The sequence below is a fragment of the Aotus nancymaae genome, unplaced genomic scaffold, assembly GCF_030222135.1.
Source record: "Aotus nancymaae isolate 86718 unplaced genomic scaffold, 86718_ANA_hifiasm-v0.15.2.pri h1tg000006l, whole genome shotgun sequence".
Taxonomy (NCBI): domain Eukaryota; kingdom Metazoa; phylum Chordata; class Mammalia; order Primates; family Aotidae; genus Aotus; species Aotus nancymaae.
Window position 1 is genome coordinate 38850810 of NW_026988417.1, and position 22025 is coordinate 38872834.

At 42.3% G+C, this 22025-nt stretch overlaps 1 protein-coding gene and 1 pseudogene across 5 annotated transcripts in view; both read left to right on the forward strand.

The window, feature by feature from the left end:
- Nucleotides 1–22025, forward strand: part of N4BP2 (NEDD4 binding protein 2) — a 99159-nt gene that overhangs the window by 1452 nt on the left and 75682 nt on the right. For all 5 annotated transcript variants that reach the window (XM_064366525.1, XM_064366514.1, XM_064366512.1 and 2 more), the window contains one exon: nt 13007–13103. The gene's annotated coding sequence lies outside the window, so the exon portion shown is untranslated. Of the gene's footprint in view, nt 1–13006; nt 13104–22025 lie in introns of those variants that run through there.
- LOC135271978 (U6 spliceosomal RNA) lies at nt 15030–15126 on the forward strand (annotated as a pseudogene).

The following is a 22025-nucleotide window of genomic DNA, read 5'->3' on the forward strand; positions in this document are numbered from 1 at the left end:
TGTGTTTTGATAAACGTGGTTCGATCTGCCTTTCTAACATTGTTTATTGCTAAAGGTCAGAAATTAAATCAACAGTTCTGAGTTTCGCTGCCAGGGGACCTTTATTATTTAAGTGCCGTGCTGGAGGGGGAGGGGCGGTTGGAGTGAGTGGCTGGAGGGGTGGACATAGCGGGAAGAGGAGGAAATAAATGGCTGCTCTTTTGTAAGGAGGCCACAATTTAGTTAATGAAAAAAGACTAACCTGTAAAACAATAAAGAATAAAGCAGTACAAATCAGCACGCAGTACGTACGAATGCCAGTTTGTGTACCTGTTGACTTTAGTTGATTTGAAGGGGAGATGGAAGTACTGTACTTCATAGGAAAAATGGGCTTAAGTTATGGTGGAGACATTTTTTTTCCTTCATTAAAGTATATTAAAGTAGGCATAGTATCTTGTACATGGTAGAGGCTAGATATTCACTGTAGTTGCACGTTTTACAATATTTATATTAAATCTAAATACTGTTACATAGTTGCATTTATTATTACTATTTTTTGACGTCTGGCCATATCACCAAAGCTGGAGTGCAGTGGCACTATCTAAGCTCACTGCCACGTCTGCCTCCTAGGCTCAAGCCATTCTCCTACCTCATTCCCTAGAGTAGCTGGGACACCCGGCTAATTTTTGTATTTTTTGTAGAGACGGGGTTTCGCCATGTTGCCCAGGCTGGTCTCAAACTCCTGAGCTCAAGCGATTTGCCTGCCTTGGCCTCCCAAAGTTCTGGGATTATAGTAGTGGCCAACGCGTCAGCCAGGTCATTCCATGTTTTAGAAAGCCGATTATTTTCCTTTTAATACCTCCCTTTTCTTCATGATTAGCCATGATTATGCATGTCTTTTGATATGCAAAGCAGCAACCATTTATTAGTCAATGAATTTCAGAAAATAGCTACTTACCTTCTTTGCTTTCCTTCCAGCTTTTTTTTTGGAGACAGAGTTTTTCTCTTGTTGCCCAGGCTGGAATGCAATGGTGCGATCTCGGCTCACTGCAACCTCCGCCTTCTGGGTTCAAGCAGTTCTCCTGTCTCAGCCTCCCAAGTAGCTGGGATTACAGGTGCCCACCAGCACGCTCAGCTAATTTTTGTATTGTTAGTAGAGACGGGGTTTTGTCCTGTTGGCCAGGCTGGTCTCAAACTCCTGATCTCAGGTGATTCACCCGCCTCGGCCTTCCAAAGTGCTGGGATTACAGGTGTGAGCCACTGAGGGCCCGGCTTCCTTTCAGCTTTTTATATGCAAGATCATATTGTAAATCTTGGGAAGAATCAATTGTCTATTAAATGCCTTTAGAAGTAGTTAATATTAGGAATTTAAGAAGAGATCGAGCATTTTTATTTTATTTATTTATTTATTTTGAGACTGAGCTTTACTCTGTTGCCCAGGCTGGAGTGCAGCGGCGCTATCTTGTTTCACTACAGCGTCTGCCTCCTGGGTTCAGGTGGTTCTCAGCCTCTGTTGTAGATGGGATTACAGATGCTCAGCACCACACCCAGCTAACTTTTGTATTTTTAGTAGGTATGGGTTTTCGCCATGTTGGTGAGGTGGGTCTATAACTCCTGGTCTCAAGTGATCTGCCTGCCTTGGCCTCCGAAAATGCTGGGGTTACAGGCGTGAGCCACCCTGCCTGGCCCAAGATTGAACACTTTTTTGATACCTACCTTGCCTGTTAACGAGTAAGCATACATCAAGCCCTATATCATTATCAACCTTATTACCCTCATCCTCATAGTAATGAGGTGGTGTACATGTATATTTACACACATACACACCACGCACTGTTTTAAGCACTTTGCGTATACAATTGTATTTAATTCTTACAACTCTGAGATTTGCACTGTTCTTACAGAGGAGGAGACAGACTGAGAAATATTAAGAAACTTGATGAAAGTTATCCAACTAGTGTGTGGGTGTGGAAGTGTATGAATGTATCAGGTAGGTTTCAGTCAAACCTAGATCTTTGTGACCCAAAACCTTCTTCTTCTTCTTCTTCTTTTTTTTTTTTTTTTTAAAGAGATGGAGTCTCACTATGTTGCTCAGGCTGCTCTTGAACTCCTGGGCTCAAGCAATCCTCCTGCCTCGGCCTCCCAAGGTGCTGAGATCACAGGTGTGAGCCACTGTGCCCATGCCTTGGGAAGAATATTTTACATTCTTAGCTGAGAGCTTGAATCTCAGCATTGCCCTCCAGCATTTTTTTTTTTTTGAGACGGAGTCTCGCTCTTGTTACCCAGGCTGGAGTGCAATGGCGCGATCTCGGCTCACCGCAACCTCCGCCTCCTGGGTTCAGGCAATTCTCCTGCCTCAGCCTCCTGAGTAGCTGGGATTACAGGCACGCGCCACCATGCCCAGCTAATTTTTTTGTATTAATAGAGACGGGGTTTCACAATGTTGACCAGGATGGTCTCGATCTCTCGACCTCGTGATCCACCCGCCTCGGCCTCCCAAAGTGCTGGGATTACAGGCTTGAGCCACCGCGCCCGGCCGAGACGGAGTCTTGAATAGTTGCCTGGGCTGGAGTGCAATGGTGCAATCTCGGCTCACTGCAACCTCCGCCTCCCAAGTAGCTGGGATTACAGGCACACACCACCACACCCGGCTAATGTTTTTTTATTTTTAGTAGAGACAGAGTTTCGCTATGTTGGCCAGACTGGTCTTGAACTTCTGACCTTGTGATCTGCTTGCCTTGGCCTCCCAAAGTGGTGGGATTATAGGTGTAAGCCACTGTGCCTGGCCCAGAAATTATTTTATTAGAACTATACATCTAGATTGTGGTTAATTCTTTTTTTTTTTTTTTTTTTGAGATAGAGTCTTGCTCTGTTGCCCAGGCTGAAGTGCAATGGTGCGATCTGTTTACTGCAACCTCTGCTTTCCAGTTTCAAGTGATTCTTCCACCTTACCCTCCCAAGTAGCTGGGATTACAGGCACATACCATCATGCCCGGCTAATTTTTGTATTTTTGTAGAGACGTGGTTTTGCCATGTTGGCCAGGCTGGTCATGAACTTCTGAACTCAGGTGATCCACCTTGGCCTACCAAGATGCTGAGATTATAGGCGTGAGCCACCGTTCTCGGCCTCGTTAATCAATTCTATCTGAGCTCACATACTTTAAAAATTCAGAGATTCAGAGAGCCTTTAATATATTTATGTGGCTAAGTAGCTAGATTTAAAAAAATTTTTTTTGGAGACAGTGTCTCCCTCTGTCACACAGGCTGGAGTGCATTGGCACAATTATAGCTCACTGTAGCCTTGAATTCCTGGGCTCAAGGGATCCTCCTGCAACAGCCTCTTGAGTAGCTGGGAGTATAAGCATATAACACCATGCCTGGCTCATTTAAAATTATTTTTCTGTGGAGTCAGGGTCTTGCTGTGTTGCCTAGGCTAGTCTTAAACTTGTGGGCTCAAGCAGTCCTCTCAGCTCAGCCTCCCAAGTTGCTGGGAATACGGGCCTGAGCCACCATGCCTGGCCTTTTTCTCTAAATGTAGATTGTGTGACCATATCCTTTGATCATCTATTGGCTGTTTTTCTTTTCATCTTTTTTTTTTTTTAATTTAAATTGAGACAGGGTGTTGTTGCCATGTCGCCCAGGCTGGTCTGAGACTTCTGGGCTCAAGTGATCCTCCCATCTCAGCCTCCTAAAGCGCTAGAATTACAGGTGTGAGCCACTGTGCTCAGCTGACTGTTTTTCTTAAAACTTTATGCAAGCCCCAGATATATGGTTATTAGTGTCTTTATTATTATTATTATTATTATTTTTTTTTTTTTTGAGACGGAGTTTCGCTCGTTACCCAGGCTGGAGTGCAATGGCGCTATCTCGGCTCACCGCAACCTCCGCCTCCTGGGTCCAGGCAATTCTCCTGCCTCAGCCTCCTGAGTAGCTGGGATTACAGGCACGCGCCACCATGCCCAGCTACTTTTTTGTATTTTTAGTAGAGACGGGGTTTCACCATGTTGACCGGGATGGTCTCGATCTCTTGACCTCGTGATCCACCCGCCTCGGCCTCCCAAAGTGCTAGGATTACAGGCTTGAGCCACCGCGCCCGGCCTATTATTTTTTTTTTGAGCTGGAGTATCACTCCATCACCAAGGCTGGAGTGTGGTGCTGTCATCTCAGCTCACTGCAGCCTTTGTCTGTTGGGTTCAAGTGATTCTCCTGCTTCAGCCTCTGACTAGCTGGGATTACAGGTGCCTACCACCATGCTTGGCTAATGTTTGTATTTTTATTTTTAATTTTATTTATTTATTTAGAGATGGAGTCTTGCTCTTGTTGCCCAGTCTGGAGTGCAATGGCACGATCCTGGCTCACTGCAGCCTCTACCTCCTGGGTTCAAGTGATTCTCCTGCCTCAGCCTCCTGTTGGGCTTACAGATGTATGCCACTGTGTCTGGCTAATTGTTCTATTTTTAGTAGAGACGGGGTTTTGCCATGTTGGCCAGGCTAGTCTTGAACTCCTAACCTCAGGTGATCTGCCTGCTTCAGCCTCCTAAAGTGCTGGGATTATAGGCTTGAGCCACTGCACCCAGCCTGTTTATTTGTTTTTTGAGGTGGAATTTCGCTCTTGTTGCCCAGGCTGGAGTGCAATGGCGAGATCTCTGCTCACGGCAACTTCTGCCTCGTGGGTTCAAGGGTTCAAGTGATTCTCCTGTCTTGGCCTCCTGAGTAGCTAGGATTACAGGCATAGGCGCCAGCCACCATGCTCAGCTAATTTTCTTTTTCTTTTTCTTTTTTTTTTTTGAGATGGTGTGTCGCTCTTGTTCCCCAGGCTGGAGTGCAATGGCACGATCTGGGCTCACTGCAACCTCTGTCTCCCGGGTTCAAGCAATTCTTCTGCCTCAGCCTCCCAAGTAGCTGGGATTACAGGCATGCACCATCATGCCCTGCTAATGTTATATTTTTAGTAAAGACGAGGTTTCTTTATGTTCGTTAGGCTGGTCTCGAATTCCCAACCTTAGGTGATCTCCCCGCCTTGGCCTCCCAAAGTGCTAGAATTATAGGCGTGAGCCACTGCGGCTGTCTCTAAAATATTTTAAAAAAAATAAAATGATCAAATAAAACAAAAAGTTAAAAAGGCGAGTGTAGTGGGATGATCATAGCTCACTACAGCCTTAAAAAAAAAAAAAAGTCATAGGTGAATTTATCATCCTGTCATTGCTTCATACTTCCACACTGAGAAATTGCCTTCTTCTACAGATGTGATAATTTTTCCCCAATATTTCTAAAATTAGCTCTTTATTAGAATTTAGTATAAAGTGTGATAGGCTGGGCGCTGTGGCTGACGACTGTAATCCCAGCACTTTGGGAGATTGAGGTGGGAAGATCACTTGAGGTCAGGAGTTTGAGACCAGCCTGGCCAACATGGCGAAACCCCGTCTCTACTAAAAATACAAAAATTAGCTGGGCATGGCGGTGGGTTCCTGTAGTCCCAGCTACTCTGGAGATTGAGGCAGAAGAATTACTTGACTCTGGGAGGCGGAGGTTGCAGTGAGCCGAGATCATGCCACTGCACTCCAGCCTGGGCTACAGAGCGAGACTCCATCTCAAAAAAAAAAAAAAAAGGAATTTCCCTAGTTACCATCTGCATGCTGATAATTCTCTAGTCTGCAACTGAAAGCTATTTTCTGGTAACTGGACTCATATATCATCTATCTTCATGACATGTCCATTTGGATGTTCCTATAGGTACCTCAAACTCCGCATATCCAAAACTATAGTTGCTAATAACCTTACCATCCCCAAACCAAAAACTAGAACAAAAAACTGCGTGTTTTCTGTCTTATCTGTAGGGGAAGATTAAATGAGATAGTGCATGTGTGTGGTAAGAAATCAGTATATAGTATATACTGCTAATAATAACTTGGTAGAAACCTGGCCTATTCCTTTTACTCTTTTTTCTTTCATATTCGGAATCATTACTCAGCCCCATTGGATTTTTTCTCTTTAATATCTCATGAATCTGTTCCTTTTCCCTATCCTCACTGCTGCCATCCTATTCCATGTGTTAGTTTCCTCTCCCACCTGGGTTGTTGCATGAGCCTCCTAACAGGTCATCCCTGCTTTCAGTCTTCCAGTCATTTTTTTTCCACTGTAGCTACAGTAATCTAACACATTTGAGCTTTGTTTTTGACTTTTCATGGCCTTATGAACTTCCTTTTTTTTTTTTTTTTTTTGTGAAACTTTTGAACTTCTTCACTTGGCTTTCAGGATTCTCATGATTTGGATCCCTATTGACACTTGGCTGTCAGTGCGCTACTTCCATTAAGTTCCTTGTATTTCCCCCTGAAGTGGTCAGAGTTCTTTAAATCTATGCCTGAGTACAGAAGCTTGTATCTGTCTGGAATACCTTTCCTAGTTTACTCCTTACCCTCACTTTTGTTTTTTTAACGCAGGCTTGTCTTTCAGGTCTCAGCTTAGGTGATAGCTCTAGGAGAAAGCCCTCTGATACTTCAAGTCTGGGTTACATGGGCCTCCTTTTTGTGTCCTTAGCACTCCATGTTCTTTTGTTACCTTGTAATTGCTTGGTTATTTGTCATCTCACTACATAGTGGTAAATGGACTGTCTTAAAAAATGTAATTTGCGTGGAGTGTATTGAAAAGAGAATGAGATAGTAATTTTGGGGTTTATCTGATAGGAAGAGGAAAGGGACATTATATATTTTAGATGAAAGTTTTCTAAGCTAGAGAAGGCATATCAGGCCCTTTTATAGCCTGAATGAAAAATATCCTTTGGTGTCTAAATTTTATCAATTCATTTCTCTATTAGTTAGGACTTTTTGGAGTTCAAGTAAAAGAAATACAGCTTGAAGTAGTCTGTAGGGGAAAAAGTTATTGGTTCATATAACCATATAATAGTCGTTGTATGGATAGAGATGACCATGAAGAGCTAGGGTGGGAACTTGCCCATAGTTGGGACCTTTTCATACTTACACTCTGTGCATACTGGCTTCATTCCTTTCTTTCTTTTTTTTTTTTTTCTTTTTTATCAATTATCAGTTTCTTCCACAGGAGGCTTCATTCCTGTTATTGCAAATATGTTTCTTCACATGGTGACACCTGGTTCCTAGCAGCACAGGGGTATCAGCTAGAACCTTGACCCAATCTAGCATTTGAGAGGCTGAGGTACCATGCCTAGTTCATTCTAGGTTGTGTGATATGCTCACTTACATGGCCAGGGATCTGTTAGCAAAAAGCAGACCAGACCTCAAGTAGCCGAGGGGAAGCAGTTCTGGGCAGACATAAAGAATATCTACTTTAATTCTTTTTAATTTTATGTCTATGTATCTATTTTTGAGACAAAGTTTCTCTCTTGTTGCCCAGGTTAGAGTGCAGTGTTGCGAGATCGGCTCACCTCTGCCTGCCAGGTTCAAGTGATTCTCCTGTCTCAGCCTCCCAAGTAGCTGGGATTACAGGCATGCGCCACCACACCCGGCTAATTTTTAGTCTTTTTAGTAGAGATGAGGTTTCACCATGTTGGTAGGGCTGGTCTTGAACTCCTGGCCTCAGATGATTCTCCCGCCTTGGCCTCCCAAAGTGCTGGGATTACAGGCGTGAGCCACTGTGCCTGGCCAATTTTATTTATTTATTTAGAGATGTGGGATCTCACTATGTTGCCTAGGCTGGCCTTGAACTTTTGAGCTCAAGTGATCCTCCTGCTGCAGCCTCCCAAGGTACTGGGACCACATGTGAGCCACTGTGCCTGGTCTCATCCACTGTAATTCTTAACCACCTTTCTGATTATTAATTTATTTTCATAAGTACTTTATTTGTGGTAAAGAGAGGCCCTGTATTATGGACCTGTGTATTCCAGGTACTAAAATAGTAAGTCTAGTATTTTAAAGAAGTTGGCCTTTTGGCTTGTGCTAGCTTATAAACAAGTATTATTGAGCTCTTGTTTGCTAAATAAAATACATATCTGCGAGAAGCTTACAGACTAGTAGTCTCAACAAGTAAATACAGAGATGCTAAGATAGATGCCTAGGGTGCGTTGGGAGCTGTGGCTAAATCAGGCTTTGAGATAGTGGGAAACTTTCCTGAAGGAAAGTAAATTGAACCAAGAAATATGGGTTTGGTGTGATGGGGTAGAGGCACTTCTTTGTTTGTTTTGAGATGGATTCTTGGTCTGTCGCCCAGGCTGGAGTGCAGTGGTGGAATCTCAGCTCACTGCAACCTCCGCTTCCCGGGTTCAGGCAATTCTCCTGCCTCAGCCTCCCAGGTAGCTGGGATTACAGGTGTGCGCCACCATGCCTGGCTAATTTTTGTATCTTTAATAGAGACGGGGTATCACTATGTTGGTCAGGCTGGTCTTGAACTCCTTACCTTGTCATCTGCCCACCTCGGCCTCCCGAAGTGCTGGGATTACAGGTGTGAGCTACCACACCCAGCTGGGGTAGAGGGACTTTAAGGCAGAGCATGTATAAGGCACAGAGCTAGCTGTGAAATGGCCTTCCTTGTGTGGGAAACAAATAACTAGATGCAGGTGGAGTAGAGAGTACCTGATGGGAAGGAAGTAGAAGAGGAGGCCAAAGGTAGTTAAGGGACCATGTCATAGAATTCCTTGAATGCTTTACCACAGAGTTGGAACTTGATCTTAAAAACTATAGAGAGTCATTGAAGGAAATTTAAGCTGGATCTCTCAGGTTTGAAGTGCCCATGGAATATTCAAGTGGATATATCTGTCAAGCAGTTAACTATATTGGGGTTTGGGAGAAGATTATTGAGTAGAGTCACACTTATAGGCATTGAAGCCATGGGTTTGGATGGACCTAGAAGAGGTGACTTGAACCAAAGATTAGAAACAGAACCTTAGCGAGCAATGACACTGAAAAAGTGAGCAGAAGACAGGAAATCCATGACAGAGACCAAGAAGGGCCAGCCAGAGAAACATCAGTAAATGCTGCTTGGAGTGGGAGGGTGGATTGTACTGAGTCAAGGAGTCAACAGAAAGAAGTTGAAACAACAAATATAAACTACTTTCATTTTATTTTATTTTTTAAAATTATTTCATAAAGATGGGGTTTTTCACCATGTTGGTTAGGCTGGTCTTGAACTCCCGACCTCAGGTGATCCACCCACCTTGGCCTCCAAAGTGCTTGGATTACAGGCGTGAGCCACCATGCCCGGCCTACTTTCATTTTAAGAAACTGAAACTGTATAGGAAATAATAGGAGTTTGGTTAGTCTGATCATTATCAGTTCTGTGTGCACAGAGAACATAAAATTTCTAGACAGTTTTTCCAATGCAGGAATTTCAATTTTGTAGCATTTTTAAGGACAAGTAGGAGAGGATGGAGGCTTTTTTGGTGGTGGTTGGGAAGAAAGAAGTGATTGACTAGGGGAAATGGATATCATACATGCAGTCCCTGGGGAGTACAAGTACCTAGTAGAGTATTTTGCACATAGTTTCTGGACCTATAAAGATCCAGTAAAGCGTTTTTTTTCAGGGGACCCAGAGTTAATAATTGATTATGTACTTGAAATTAAATTTAGTTCATTTCTCAGGATTTCTGTTGCCCAGGCTGGAGTGCATGGCACGGTCTTGGTTCACTGCAGCCTCTACCTTCCCGGTTTCCTGATTCAAGCGATTCTCTTGCCTCAGATACCCAAGTACCTGGGACTACAGGCATGTGCCACCACATCTAGCTAATTTTTATGTTTTTTTTGTAGAGATGAGGTTTCACCATGTTGGCCAAGGCTGGTCTCGAACTTCTGACCTCAAGTGACCCACCTGCCTTGGCCTCCCAAAGTGTTGGGATTATAGGTGTGAGCCACCATGCCTGGCTCTGTTCTCTTATTGATTCTATCTCTCTTGAGTGAACATTCTCTTTCTCTGCTAAATTACCTTCTCTCAATTTTTTTCTTTGTAGTTAAGCTCCTCATAGTTTTTTTAATTGTGGAAAAAAGTACAATGTATTTACTATCTTGATCACTTTTTTTTTTTAAGATGGGGTTTCACCATGATGGCCAGGCTGGTCTTGAACTCCTGACCTCAGGTGGTCCACCCACCTCGGCCTCCCAAAGTGCTAGGATTATAGGTGTGAGTCACCGAGCCCGGCTATCTTAACCACTTTTAAGAGTACAGAACAGTAGTGTTAACTACGCTCATTGTTGTGCAGTTTTTTTCATCTTGCCAAACTGAAACTCTGTACTCAGTGAACGCCTTTTGTCCCTCTTCCTAGCCCTTGACAACCATGATTCTACTTTCTGTGTCTAGAGTTTGACTACTGTAGATACCCCATTTAAGTAGAAACATGCAGCTTTTTGTCATTGTTATTGCTGTTTTTTTGGGTGACTGGCTTATACCACTTAGCATAATGTCCTTAAGGTTCATCCATGTTGCAGCATATGACTTGATTTCCTTTTTTTTTTAGACAGGGTCTTGCTCTGTCACCCAGGCTGGAGTGCAGTGGTGTAATCATGACTCACTGCAGCCTTGACCTCCCTGGGCTCAAGCCATCCTCCCACTTCAGCCTTCTGAGTAGCTGGAACCACAGATGTGTACCACCACACCTGGATAATTTTTGTATTTTTTGTAGAAATGAGGTTTTGCCATGTTGCCCAGGCTTGTCTTGAACTCCTGGGCTCAAGTGATCAGCCAGCCTTGGCCTTCCAAATGCTGGGATTATAGGCATGAGCCACTGTGCACTTTTTTAAGGTTGAATAATATTCCGTTATATGTATGTACCACATTTTTTTTTATCCATTTACCTGTTGATGGGCATTTAAGTTGCTTCCATCTCTTGAACTATTGTGAATAATGCTGTAATGAACATGCATGTGCAAATATCTATTTGAGATCCTGTTTTTAATTATTTTGGATATGTACCCTGAGGTGGAATTGCTGGATCATATGATAATTATATTTTTAATTTTTTGAGGAAGTGCCATACCCTTTGCATAGTGGCTGTGCCATTTTGTCTTCCTACCAGTAGTACACAAGAGTTCCAGTTTCTCTACATCTTTGCTAACACTTTTTTAAAAAAATTTTTAAATTATTTATTTATTTTTTGAGATGGAGTTTTGCTCTTGATGCCCAGTCTGGAGTGCAGTGGCACGATCTCGGCTCACCGCAGTCTCTGCCTCCTGGGTTCCGGCAGTTCCCCTGCCTCAGCCTCCTGAGTAGCTGTCATTACAGGCATGTGCTACCACACCTGGCTAATTTTTTGTATTTTTAGTAGAGATGGGGTTTCTTTATGTTGGTCAGGCTGATCTGAATTCCTGAACTCAGGTGATCTGCCTGCCTTGGCCTCTCAAAGTGCTGGGCGTGAGCCACTGCGCCTGGCTGGTGTTTTTTTTTTTTTAAATGCCAGATTTCAGTCAAGAGCTACCCATTGCATTTGGTTGTAATCTCTTGAGTCTTTTTTAATATATAGGTAGAACTGTTATCTCTTGAGTGTTTTTTAATATATAGGTAGAACTGTCTCTTCTACCCATACACCTCCTTCTCTACTCTGCTTCTCCGTCCCTGTGGTATTGACCCATTAGGTCTGTTGAGATGATTACATTTTATATTGCTGCTTGTTTCCTCATGGCAGAGTATGACTTTCTTTCTCTATCCCCTGTATTTATTTCCTTTAAATTGGGAGTTAGATCTAAAGGTGTGAGTAGACAGGTTAAACAGTTTTGGAAGAGTACTTCGTTTAGTAATTCTGTGTACTTCCTTCTGTTTCTAGTTAAGAGGCATATAATGTCTAGTCCCACTATTTTGTTGCTGTATTTGATCACCAAGTTAATGTAGTGAGAACCTTATCATTTCATTATAAAGTTATGATTTCCTTTTTGCTTCCAGCAAGTAGTAATCTGTAGGGTGGTACTTTGACATCAGGTAAATTTTTTTTTTTTGAGATGGAGTTTCGCTTTTGTCACCCAGGCTGGAGTGAAATGGTGCCTTCGCCTCCTGGGTTCAGGCAATTCTCCTGCCTCAGCCTCTTGAGTAGATGGGACTGCAGGCACACCCCACAATACCCAGGTAATTTTTGTAGTTTTAGTAGAGACGGGGTTTTACCATGTTGGGCAGGATGGTTGTGATCTTCCTGATCCTCCTGCTTTGGCCTCCCAAAGTGCTAGGATTACAGGCATCAGCCACTGCACCCGGCTCGCCTGGCTAATTTTTGTAATTTTAGTAGAGATGGAGTTTCACCATGTTGCCCCGGCTGGTCTCCAACTCCTGAGCTTAGACAATCTTTCCCCGCCCCTTCAGGCCTCTCAAAGTAATAGGACTACACTTGTGAGGCACCTCGCCCAGCCCCAAATACATTTCTTTCTTTTTTTTTGTGGGACTTTTTTTGAAATGGAGTCTCACTCCGTCACCCAGGCTAGAGTGCAGTGGAGCCATCTTGGCTCACTGCAACCTCCACCTCCCGAGTTCAAGTGATTCTCCTGCCTCAGGCTCCCTCCCAAGTAGCTGGGATTACAGGTGTGTACTGCCATGCCCAGCTAATTTTTATTTTTAGTAGAGATGGGAGTCTTACCATGTTGGCCAGGCTGGTCTCGAACTCTTGACTTTAAGTGATCCACTCACCTCGACCTCCAAAGCGCTGGGGTTACAGATGTGAGCCACCACCTTGGCCAGGTCAATTTGTTTATCAACTTTTCACCTAATGATTTTAGCATTAATTGATGATTCTTGATTAGCTATTTAATTACAGGTGAAAAAATGGTTTTGGGTTCTGTTGTTCCTTTTACGTTTAGTAGCTAGCCACCGTCTATAAAGATAAGATTTCTTTCATCAACTAAGGCTATTTTGTTACCTAGAATTAGTGTTCTACTTAAAGGCGGAAGAAATGCTTAGTTATTTTCTTTTATATAGACATTTTCAGAGTGCAGTAGTCACCTCCAATGGCAGTAAGTACAGTCTTTCTTGTCTTCTCTATTTGGAATATCATATATATTATAAATATTATATACATTTTTGACTTTGATTTCTTGGGTGATTATAGTTTGATGTGAATTTGACTTTAATATATAACTTTTCTTTTACAGTAAGAAGACATGTTGGATATCAAGAAGAGCTGTAGACTTTGCGCATATCAACCGTGGCCTTAATGAGCATGTTGCCAGCATCGATGCTGGACAAACAGTAAGTGTTACTAAAGTTGTAGAGTATGAATATTTTACACATAGTTTTTTGTTTGTTTTGAAATTGAGTCTCACTCTATCATCTAGGCTAGAGTGCAGTGGTTCAATGTTGGCTCACTCTAGCCTCAAACTCCTGGGTTCAAGTGATTTTCTCACCTCAGCCTCCTGAGTAGCTGGGACTAAGGTGCATGCCACCACATCTGACTAATTTTTGTATTTTTTGGTAGTTTTTTTTTTTTTTTTTGTGACAGTCTTGCTCTGTTGCCCAGGCTGGAGTGCAGTGGCACAATGTTGGCTCACTGCAACCTCCATCTCCTGGGTTCATAGAATTCTTCTGCCTCAGCCTCCCAAGTAGCTGGAATTACAGATGTGTGCCACCATGCCAGCTAATTTTTGTATTTTTAGTAGAGATGGGGGTCTCACCATGTTGGCCAGGCTGGTCTCAAACTCGTGACCTCAAGTGATCTACCCACCTTGGCCTCCCAAAGGGTTGGAATTACAGGCGTGAGCCACTGCACCCAGCCCAGAGATGGTGTTTCGTCATGTTGCCCAAGCTGGTCTTGAACTCCTTGGCTCAAGTGATCCACCTGCCTCAGCCTCCCAAAGTTCTGGGACAATAGGTGTGAACTACTACACCTGGTCTACATGTAGGTTTCTAAGCTTTTACTTATATATTTGAGTGACTTAAAAAAAAGCATTTCAGCCGGGCATGGTGGCTCACGCCTGTAATCCCAGCACTTTGGGAGGCCAAGGCGGGTGGATCACGAGGTCAAGAGATCAAGACCATCCTGGTCAACATGGTGAAACCCCGTCTCTACTAAAAATACAAAAAAATTAGCTGGGCATGGTGACGAGTTCCTGTAATCACAACTACTCAGGAGGCTGAGGCAGGAGAATTGCCTGAACCCAGGAGGCGGAGGTTGTAGTGAGCCGAGATCGCGCCATTGCACTCCAGCCTGGGTAACAAGAGCGAAACTCAGTCTCAAAAAAAAAAAAAAAAGGAAATTAAAAAAATAGACCACTCTTGCTTCTTCATATTTTACATATTTGTTAGCTATCCATAAATATCTGTGCACCTGTTTTATGTGTGGTACAATGCTTAGTACCATTTTGGAGTATATGTCATGATCCATGTTGTCAAGGAACATGGTTAGTTGTAGATACAAACACATACAGATGGAAATATAATAAGTCAGTAACACCAACTGACTCTAAATTAAGCAAGACTAGTACTGCAATAAATAGTTAAGGATTATAGAAAGTGTTGATGGAATATACAGAAATACACTTGGGACTAAAGCTATATAGTGTTCAGCAACAGGCTTTAACCTTTACAAAATATTTCAGAGGTCTATCTAGTTTTTACATCTTGGTTTTTTTTTTTTTTTTTTTTTTTTTTTGCATGGAGTCTCCCTCTGTTACCCAGGCCGGAGTGCAGTGGCGCGATCTTGGCCTCCCAAAGTGCTGGGATTACAGACATGAGCCACTGCGCCTGGCCAGAATATCTTTTTTTTTTTTTTTTGAGACAGTGTCTTGCTCTTTCACCAGGCTGGAGTGCAGTAGCGCAATGTCAGCTCACTGCAACCTCCGTCTCCCAGGTTCAAGCGACTCTCCTGCCTCAGCCATCTGAGTAGCTGGAACTACAGGCACTGGCCACCATGCCTGGCTAATTTTTGTATTTTTAGTAGAGATGGAGTTTCACTATGTTGACCAGGCTGGTCTCGAACTTCTGACCTGAAATGATCCTTCCACCTCAGCCTCCCAAAGTGCTAGAATTACAGGCGTGAGCCACCATGTTTGGCCAGAATACCTTTTTTGATTGTTACAGAGATCTGTTATTTTCTGGATATTGTTCCACCGAGGTAAGTTATTCAAACTTACTTGTCATGTATTACATATAGCAGATTTATTTATAAAATGATATGGAGTATAGCACATTTCCTAAAATTGGAATAATACAGAGAAGATGAACATGGCCCCTGTGCAAGGATGACACGCAAATTTGTGAAGTGTTCCATATTTTTAGCTTCAGTATAAAAACTGTACAGATATTTGTATAGCTAATAAGGTTTTTTTTAGAGAAAATGCTTTAAAAAATGCAGGTTGTACCTTTTTGAATTAGATTTTAAAGCTTCTGATGTTGAAAATTTAAATAAATAAATTTTTTTTTTTTTTTGGAGACAGTCTTGTGTTGCCCAGGCTGCAATGCAGTGGCAGGATTTCAGCCTCGTGGGTTCAAGAGATTCTCATGCCTCAGCCTCCCGAGTAGCTGGGACTACAGTCATGTGCCACCGTGTCCAGCTATTTTTTGTATCTTTAGTAGAGATGGGGTTTCACCATTTTGGCCAGGCAGGTCTTGAACTCCTGTCCTCAGGTGATGCCCCTACCATGGCCTCCCAAAGTGCTGGGATTATAGGCATGAGCCACCATGTCCAGTGCAATATTTCTAAATATTTAATGTTTTTATTTTTTTAAGTTTCTTGATTTGTGTATGGTAGCATAGCAAACTTGGAATTAATTATCTTTTTTTTTTTTTTTTTAACTTTTTGCTTTGAGTCAGGGTCTTGCTCTATTGCCCAGGTTGGAATACAGTGGCATGCTCATGGCTCACTGAGGCCTCGACTTCTTGGCTTAAGTGATCCTCTCACCTTATCCTCCTAAGTAGCTAGGACTACAGGTGTACACCATTACGCTCAGCTAATTGTTTTGTATTTTTTTTTTTTTTTTTTGTAGAGACGGGTTTTATCATGTTGTTCTGGCTGGTCTTGGACTTCTGGGCTCAAGTAATTCGCCCACCTTGACCTCCCAAAGTGCTGGGATTACAGGGATAAGCCACCTGTGCTTGGCCTCAGGCTTAGTATCAATAGTAAAGTTTGGGATTTTTAGTATATTGCATTTTGTTTTTTTAAAAAAATCTGTAATAAAATTGTGTATCTTGAAAAATGATGTTGCTTTTATTTTATTATTGTTATTTTTTATTTGTTTGAGACGCAGTCTCATTCTGTCACACAGGCTGGAGTGCAGTAGTGCGATCTCTGCTCACTCCAACCTCTGTGTCCCATATTCAAGTGATTCTCCAACCTCAGCCTCCTGAGTAGTTGGGATTACAAGTGTGTGCCACCATACTTGGCTAATTGTTTTTAGTAGAGATGGAGTTTTACCATGTTGGCCAGGCTGGTCTTTTTTTTTTTTTTTTTTTTTTATGAGATGGAGTCTCGCTCCAGGCTGGAGTGCAGTGGCACGATCTTGGCTCACTGCAACCTCCACCTCCTGGGTCCTGGTTCAAGCAATTGTCCTACCTCAGCCTCCCACGTAGCTGGGATTACATGCATGAGCCACCATGCCCAGCTAATTTTTGTATTTTTTAGTAGAGACGGGGTTTCACCATGTTGGCCAGTCTGGTCTTGAACTCCTGACCTTGTGATCTGTCCGCCTTGGCCTCCCAAACTGCTGGTATTACAGGCATGAGCCACTGTGCCCGGCCTCAGCTGGTCTTGAACTCCTAACCTCAAGTGATCCTCCTGCCTCAGCCTCCCAAAGTGCTGAGATTTTAGGTATAAGCCACTGCGCTTGGCCTGATATGGTGTTTTTTTTTCCTTCTTTTTTATTTTTATTTTTGTCCTGCAATTCACATTAATGTTTTTTTTAGTATCGATGATGTGGTTTTCAGTGGGAAGATTTTTTACTTTTTGTTTACTTATTTATTAGACATAGGCTCTTGCTGTGTTGCCCAGGATGGTCTTGAATTCTGAGCTCAAATGATCCTCCCGCCTCGGCCTCCCAAAATCGTGGGATTAGAGGTCAAGGAACATGTCCTCTAAACTTCCGTGTCCGCCCTGGAAGGTTTTTTTTTCTGAAGTGTTTATTTGTATATCTACTTTAATGGCAGTATTTATTTATTTTTATTTAGGGAAACCACAGGCAAATAATGGCAGTATTGACCGTTGTCGTAACACTATTAGAGATTGTTTGTTTATTCTGTTGCTATTTGTAGATTTCATGTTCACCCTGAATTTTAAAAAACTGCTTGAAAAGAACATATGTCCTTATTAAAAGGAAAACAAAAAACTTCACAGCAAGGTTGTAGTTATATAAAATTTATAAAACAAAAAAACTAAAATTAGCTGGGTGACACTAAAAAATTAAAACATGCTGGGATTACAGGTGTGAGCCACTGTGCCCAGCCTATATATCTTTTTATACATCAGAATTTTCTTTAATACACTAAACATTGTTTGGACACTAAAACTGCCTATATGTTTAGATCTCTTTACATACAAATAGACTATACAAATAGTGAAAAAAAGGGAATGAAAGGGATATATAGCTTGCAAGTTGGAGGAAGTATAGAGCGAAGTCCATGGTGATTCACCTTTAATTTTTTTTTTTTTTTTTTTGAGACAGTCTCTCTCTGTTGCCCAGGCTGGAGTGCAGTGGTGTAATCTTGATTTTCATTTCTCAGCCTCTGGAGTAGCTGAGATTACAGGTGTGCTACCATGCCCAGCTGATTGTTTTGTATTTTAAGTAGAGACTGGGTTTTGCCATGTTGCCCAGGCTGGTCTTGAACTCTGGCCTCAAATGATCTGCCCAACTTGGCCTCCCAAAGTGTTGGGATTACAGGTGTGAGCCACCCTGCCTGCATCCTCCAGGGTAGATCTAGCTACTCTGGAGGCTGAGGCAGGAGAATCGCTTGAACTTCAGAGGTGGAGGTTGCAGTGAGACTCTGTCTCTCTTTAAAAAAAAAACAAAACCCAAAATAATACAAGTTAGATGTTTACTTAGAGAAGGGATAAAAACAATACAACATGGCAAACAGGGTATCGTTGTTAATATAGTCAAGATAGAGAACATTCTATTATCCCAAGGATCTGTGAAATTGCCCTTATGTAGCCATACCCCTTCTCCCTCCCTCTCCCATTCCCTATTTTTAGGCTTGGTGCCACCAATCTGTTCTGCATTTCTATAATTTAGTCACTTAAAGAATGTTGTGGACGGGTGCCATGGCTCATGCCTGTAATCCCAGCACTTTGGGGGGCCGATGTGGGTGGATCACTTGAGGTCAGTAGTTTGAGACCAGCTTGGCTAACCTGGTGAAACCATATCTCTACTAAAAATACAAAAATTAGCCAGGCGTGATGGCAGTGCCTGTAATCCCAGCTATTCTAGAGGCTGAGGCGGGAGAATGGCTTGAACCCAGGAAGCGGAGGTGGCAATGAGCCGAGATTGTGCCTCTGCACTCCAGCCTGGGTGACAAGAGCGAGACTCCATCGCAAAAAAAAATATATAACCTTTTAGGACTGGCTTTTTTTTTTTTTTTTTGAGACAGAGTCTCACTCTGTCGCCCCAGGCTGGAGTGCAATGACATGATCACAGCTCATTGCAACCTCTGCCTTCCGAATTCTAACTGATTCTCCTGCCTCAGCCTCCAAAGTAATTGGGATTACAGGTGCGTACCACCATGCCATGCCCGGCTAATTTTTGTATTTTTAGTAGAGATGAGGTTTCACCATGTTGGTCAGGCTGGGCTCGAACTCCTGACCTCAAGTGATCCACCCACTCCGGCCTTCCAAAGTGCTGATATTACAGGCATGAGCCACTGCTCCTGGCTAGGACTGGCTTTTTTTTTCATTTTCTGTTTTTTTTTTTTTTGAGACAGAGTATTGCTCTTTCGCCCAGGCTTGAGTGCAATGGTGTGATCTAGGCTCACTGCAGCTTCCACCTCCTGGGTTCAAGTGATTCTCCTGCCTCAGACTCCTGAGTAGCTGGGACTATAGGCACACGCCACCACACCCAGCTAATTTTTATATTTTTAGCAGAGACAGGGTTTCACCATGTTGGCCAGGATAATCTTGATCTCTTGATCTCGTGATCTGCCTTCCTTGGCCTCCCAAAGTGCTAGGATTATAGGTGTGCCCACTGTGCCTGGCCAGGACTGGCTTTTTTTTTTTTTTTTTCTTGCCAGACGGAGTCTCACTCTGTCGCCCAGGCTGGAGTGCAGTGGCATGATCTCGGCTCACTGCAACTTCCACCTCCTGGGTTCAAGCAATTCTCCTGCCTCAGCCTCCTGAGTAGCTGGGAGTAAAGGCGCATATCGCTATGCCCGGCTAATTTTTTTTTTCCCTGTGGTATTTAAGGATTTTTTTTTTGTATTTTTGGTAGAGACAGGGTTTCACTGTGTTGCCCAGGCTGGTCGTGAACTCCTCAGGTGATCCACCCACCTCGGCTCCCAAAGTGGTGGAATTACAGGCGTGAGCCACCATGCCTGGCCAGGACTGGTTTTTTGTACTCAGCATAATACTCTGAAATTTCACCCAGGTTGTTGTATGCATCAATAGTATGTTTTTATTGCTGAGTAGTATTTCATGGAATGGATGTACTATAGTTTGTTTAACCCTTTATCTATTGGAGGTCATGAGTTGTTTCCAGTTTTTGGTTATTATGAGTAAAGCTGCTATAAACATTTGTGTACAGGTTTTTAGATGAATATATTTTTTCAGTCCTCAGGGATAAATGCCCAAAAGTGCAATTGCTGAGTTATATGGTAGTTGCATATTTAGTTTTTTAAGAAACTGCAAAATATTTTTCAGAGTGACTATCATTTTACATTCCCATCAGCAACTATAAGTGATATAGTTTCTTAAGTCTTGCCATCATTTGGTGTACCTGAGTAGCTATAATCCCAACTACTCAGGAGGGTTGAGGCAGGAGAATCACTTGAACCCAGGAGGTGGAGGTTGTAGTGGGCCGAGATCACACTATTGGACTCCAGCCTGGGCAACAGAGCGAGACTTGGTCTCAAAAAAAAAAAAAAAAAAAAAAAAAAAGGTTGTCGTTTACAAGATCCTATTGATGACATTAAGTGAGGACTTAGTGTATTTCTCTTTTTTTTTTTGAGCAATTGTGAAGGGTATTGTTTCTTTAATTTCAGTGTCTATGTGCTTTTTTGCTAGTATGTATAAATACAGTTGCTTTTATAAGTTTATCTTGTATCTTGCACCCTTGTTAAACTCACTTGTTGGAGATTTTGTAGATTCCTTGGTATTTTCTATTAATACACAGATAACCATGTTATCTCCAAATGGAGACACTTTTATTTCTTCTTCCCTAGTCTGTATGCATTTTATTTTCTTTTTTCTCTTATTTTATGGGCTAGAACTTCCAGCATTATTTTGAATGAAATTGGTGAGAGTAGACATCTTGCTTTTTTCCTAGTGTTAGGAGGAAAGCATTTAGTATTTCACTACTAAATATAATGTTAGCTGTAGGTTTTTGTAGGTGCTCTTATCATGTTGAGGATATTTTTGTTCTCTGTTCCTATTTTTCTGGTAGTTACCATAAATGGTGTTGAATTTTGTCATATTCTGCATTGATTGATATGGTTCTTTTACCCATTAAGATGGTAGATTATACTAATTTTTGAATATGGAACTAGCGCTGCCTTCCTGGAGTAAACCCCATTTCATTATGGTATATAATCTTTTTTTTTTTTTTTGAGATAGGGCCTCACTGTTGCTCAGACTGGAGTGTAGTGGTGTGATCATAGCTCACTGCAGCCTTGACCACTTGGGCCTAAGTGATCCTTTCACCTCACCCTGCCCCCCAGTACCTGGGACCACAGACATGGACCACCATTCTTGGCTAATTTTTTTTGTAGAGATGGGGTCTCACTGTGTTGCCCATGCTGGTCCTGAACTCCTGGGCTCAAGTGATCCTCCCAATTCAGTCTCCCAAAATTCTGGGATTGTAGGTGTGAACTACTATGCCCTGCCAAAATTCAGCAATATATAAAAATAATTATATCTGCTGCATTCCAGCCTGGGTGATAGAGCAAGACCCTGCGTCAAAAATCAAAAGAACAAAAGAAATATATATTGCTGAATTTTATTTGCTGGTATTTTATTAAGGATTTTTGTGTCTATAGTCATGAGGAGTATTGCTCTGTAGTTTTTTTGTACTGGCTTTGTCTGCTTTTAGTATCAGGATAATACTACCATCATAAAATGGATTGGAAGGGGTTTTCTTGTTTTCTGGAAAAGATTATGTAGGATTACTGTTAATTTTTCCTAAAAAATGTTAGAATTTTCCATTCAAGCTATTTGGCCCTGGAAATTTTTTTTTTGGGGAGTCTTAAAATTATGAATTAAATTTCCTTACAAATTGTAGTGATTTTATCTATGTCTTAGTGGATGAGTTGTGATAGTTTGTGGTTTTTGAGACAATGGTCCATTTCATGTAAATTGTCAAACTTTTATGTGTTCATAGTTTATTAGCCTTTTGATCTCTGCAAGGTCTGTAGTAATATTCCTTTTTCATTCCTGATACTGATAATTTGTGTCTTCCTTTTTCTTTGTCAGTCTTGCTAGAGGTCTTTCAATTTTATTGGTCATTTCCAGCAATTTATTTCATTGAATTTTCTCTTTGTTTCTCTGTTTCTAATTTAATTGTTATCTACTATTTATTATTTCCTGTTTCTCTTTTTGTTTTTTTCAGACAGAGTCTCACTCTGTTGCCCAGGCTGAATTCCAGTGACATGATGTTGGTTCACTGCAACCTGTGCCTCCTGGGTTCAAATGATTCTCTTGCCTCAGCCTCCCAAGTAGCTGGTACTATTGACGTGTACCACCATGCCCGGCTCATTTTTGTATTTTCAGCCGAGACGGGATTTCACCATGTTGGTCAGGGTAGTCTCAAACTCCTGACCTCAGGTGATCCGGCCACCTCAGCCAGAGTGATGGGATTACAGGTGTGAGCCACTATGCTCAGCCTGCTCTTTTTTTTAATGACAGAGTCTTGCTCTGGTCGCCTAGACTGGAGTGCAATGGCTTGATTTTGGCTCATTGCAACCTCTGCCTCCTGGGTTCAAGCGATTCTCCTGCGTCAGTCTCCTGAATAGCTGGGATTATAGACATGCACCACCACGCCT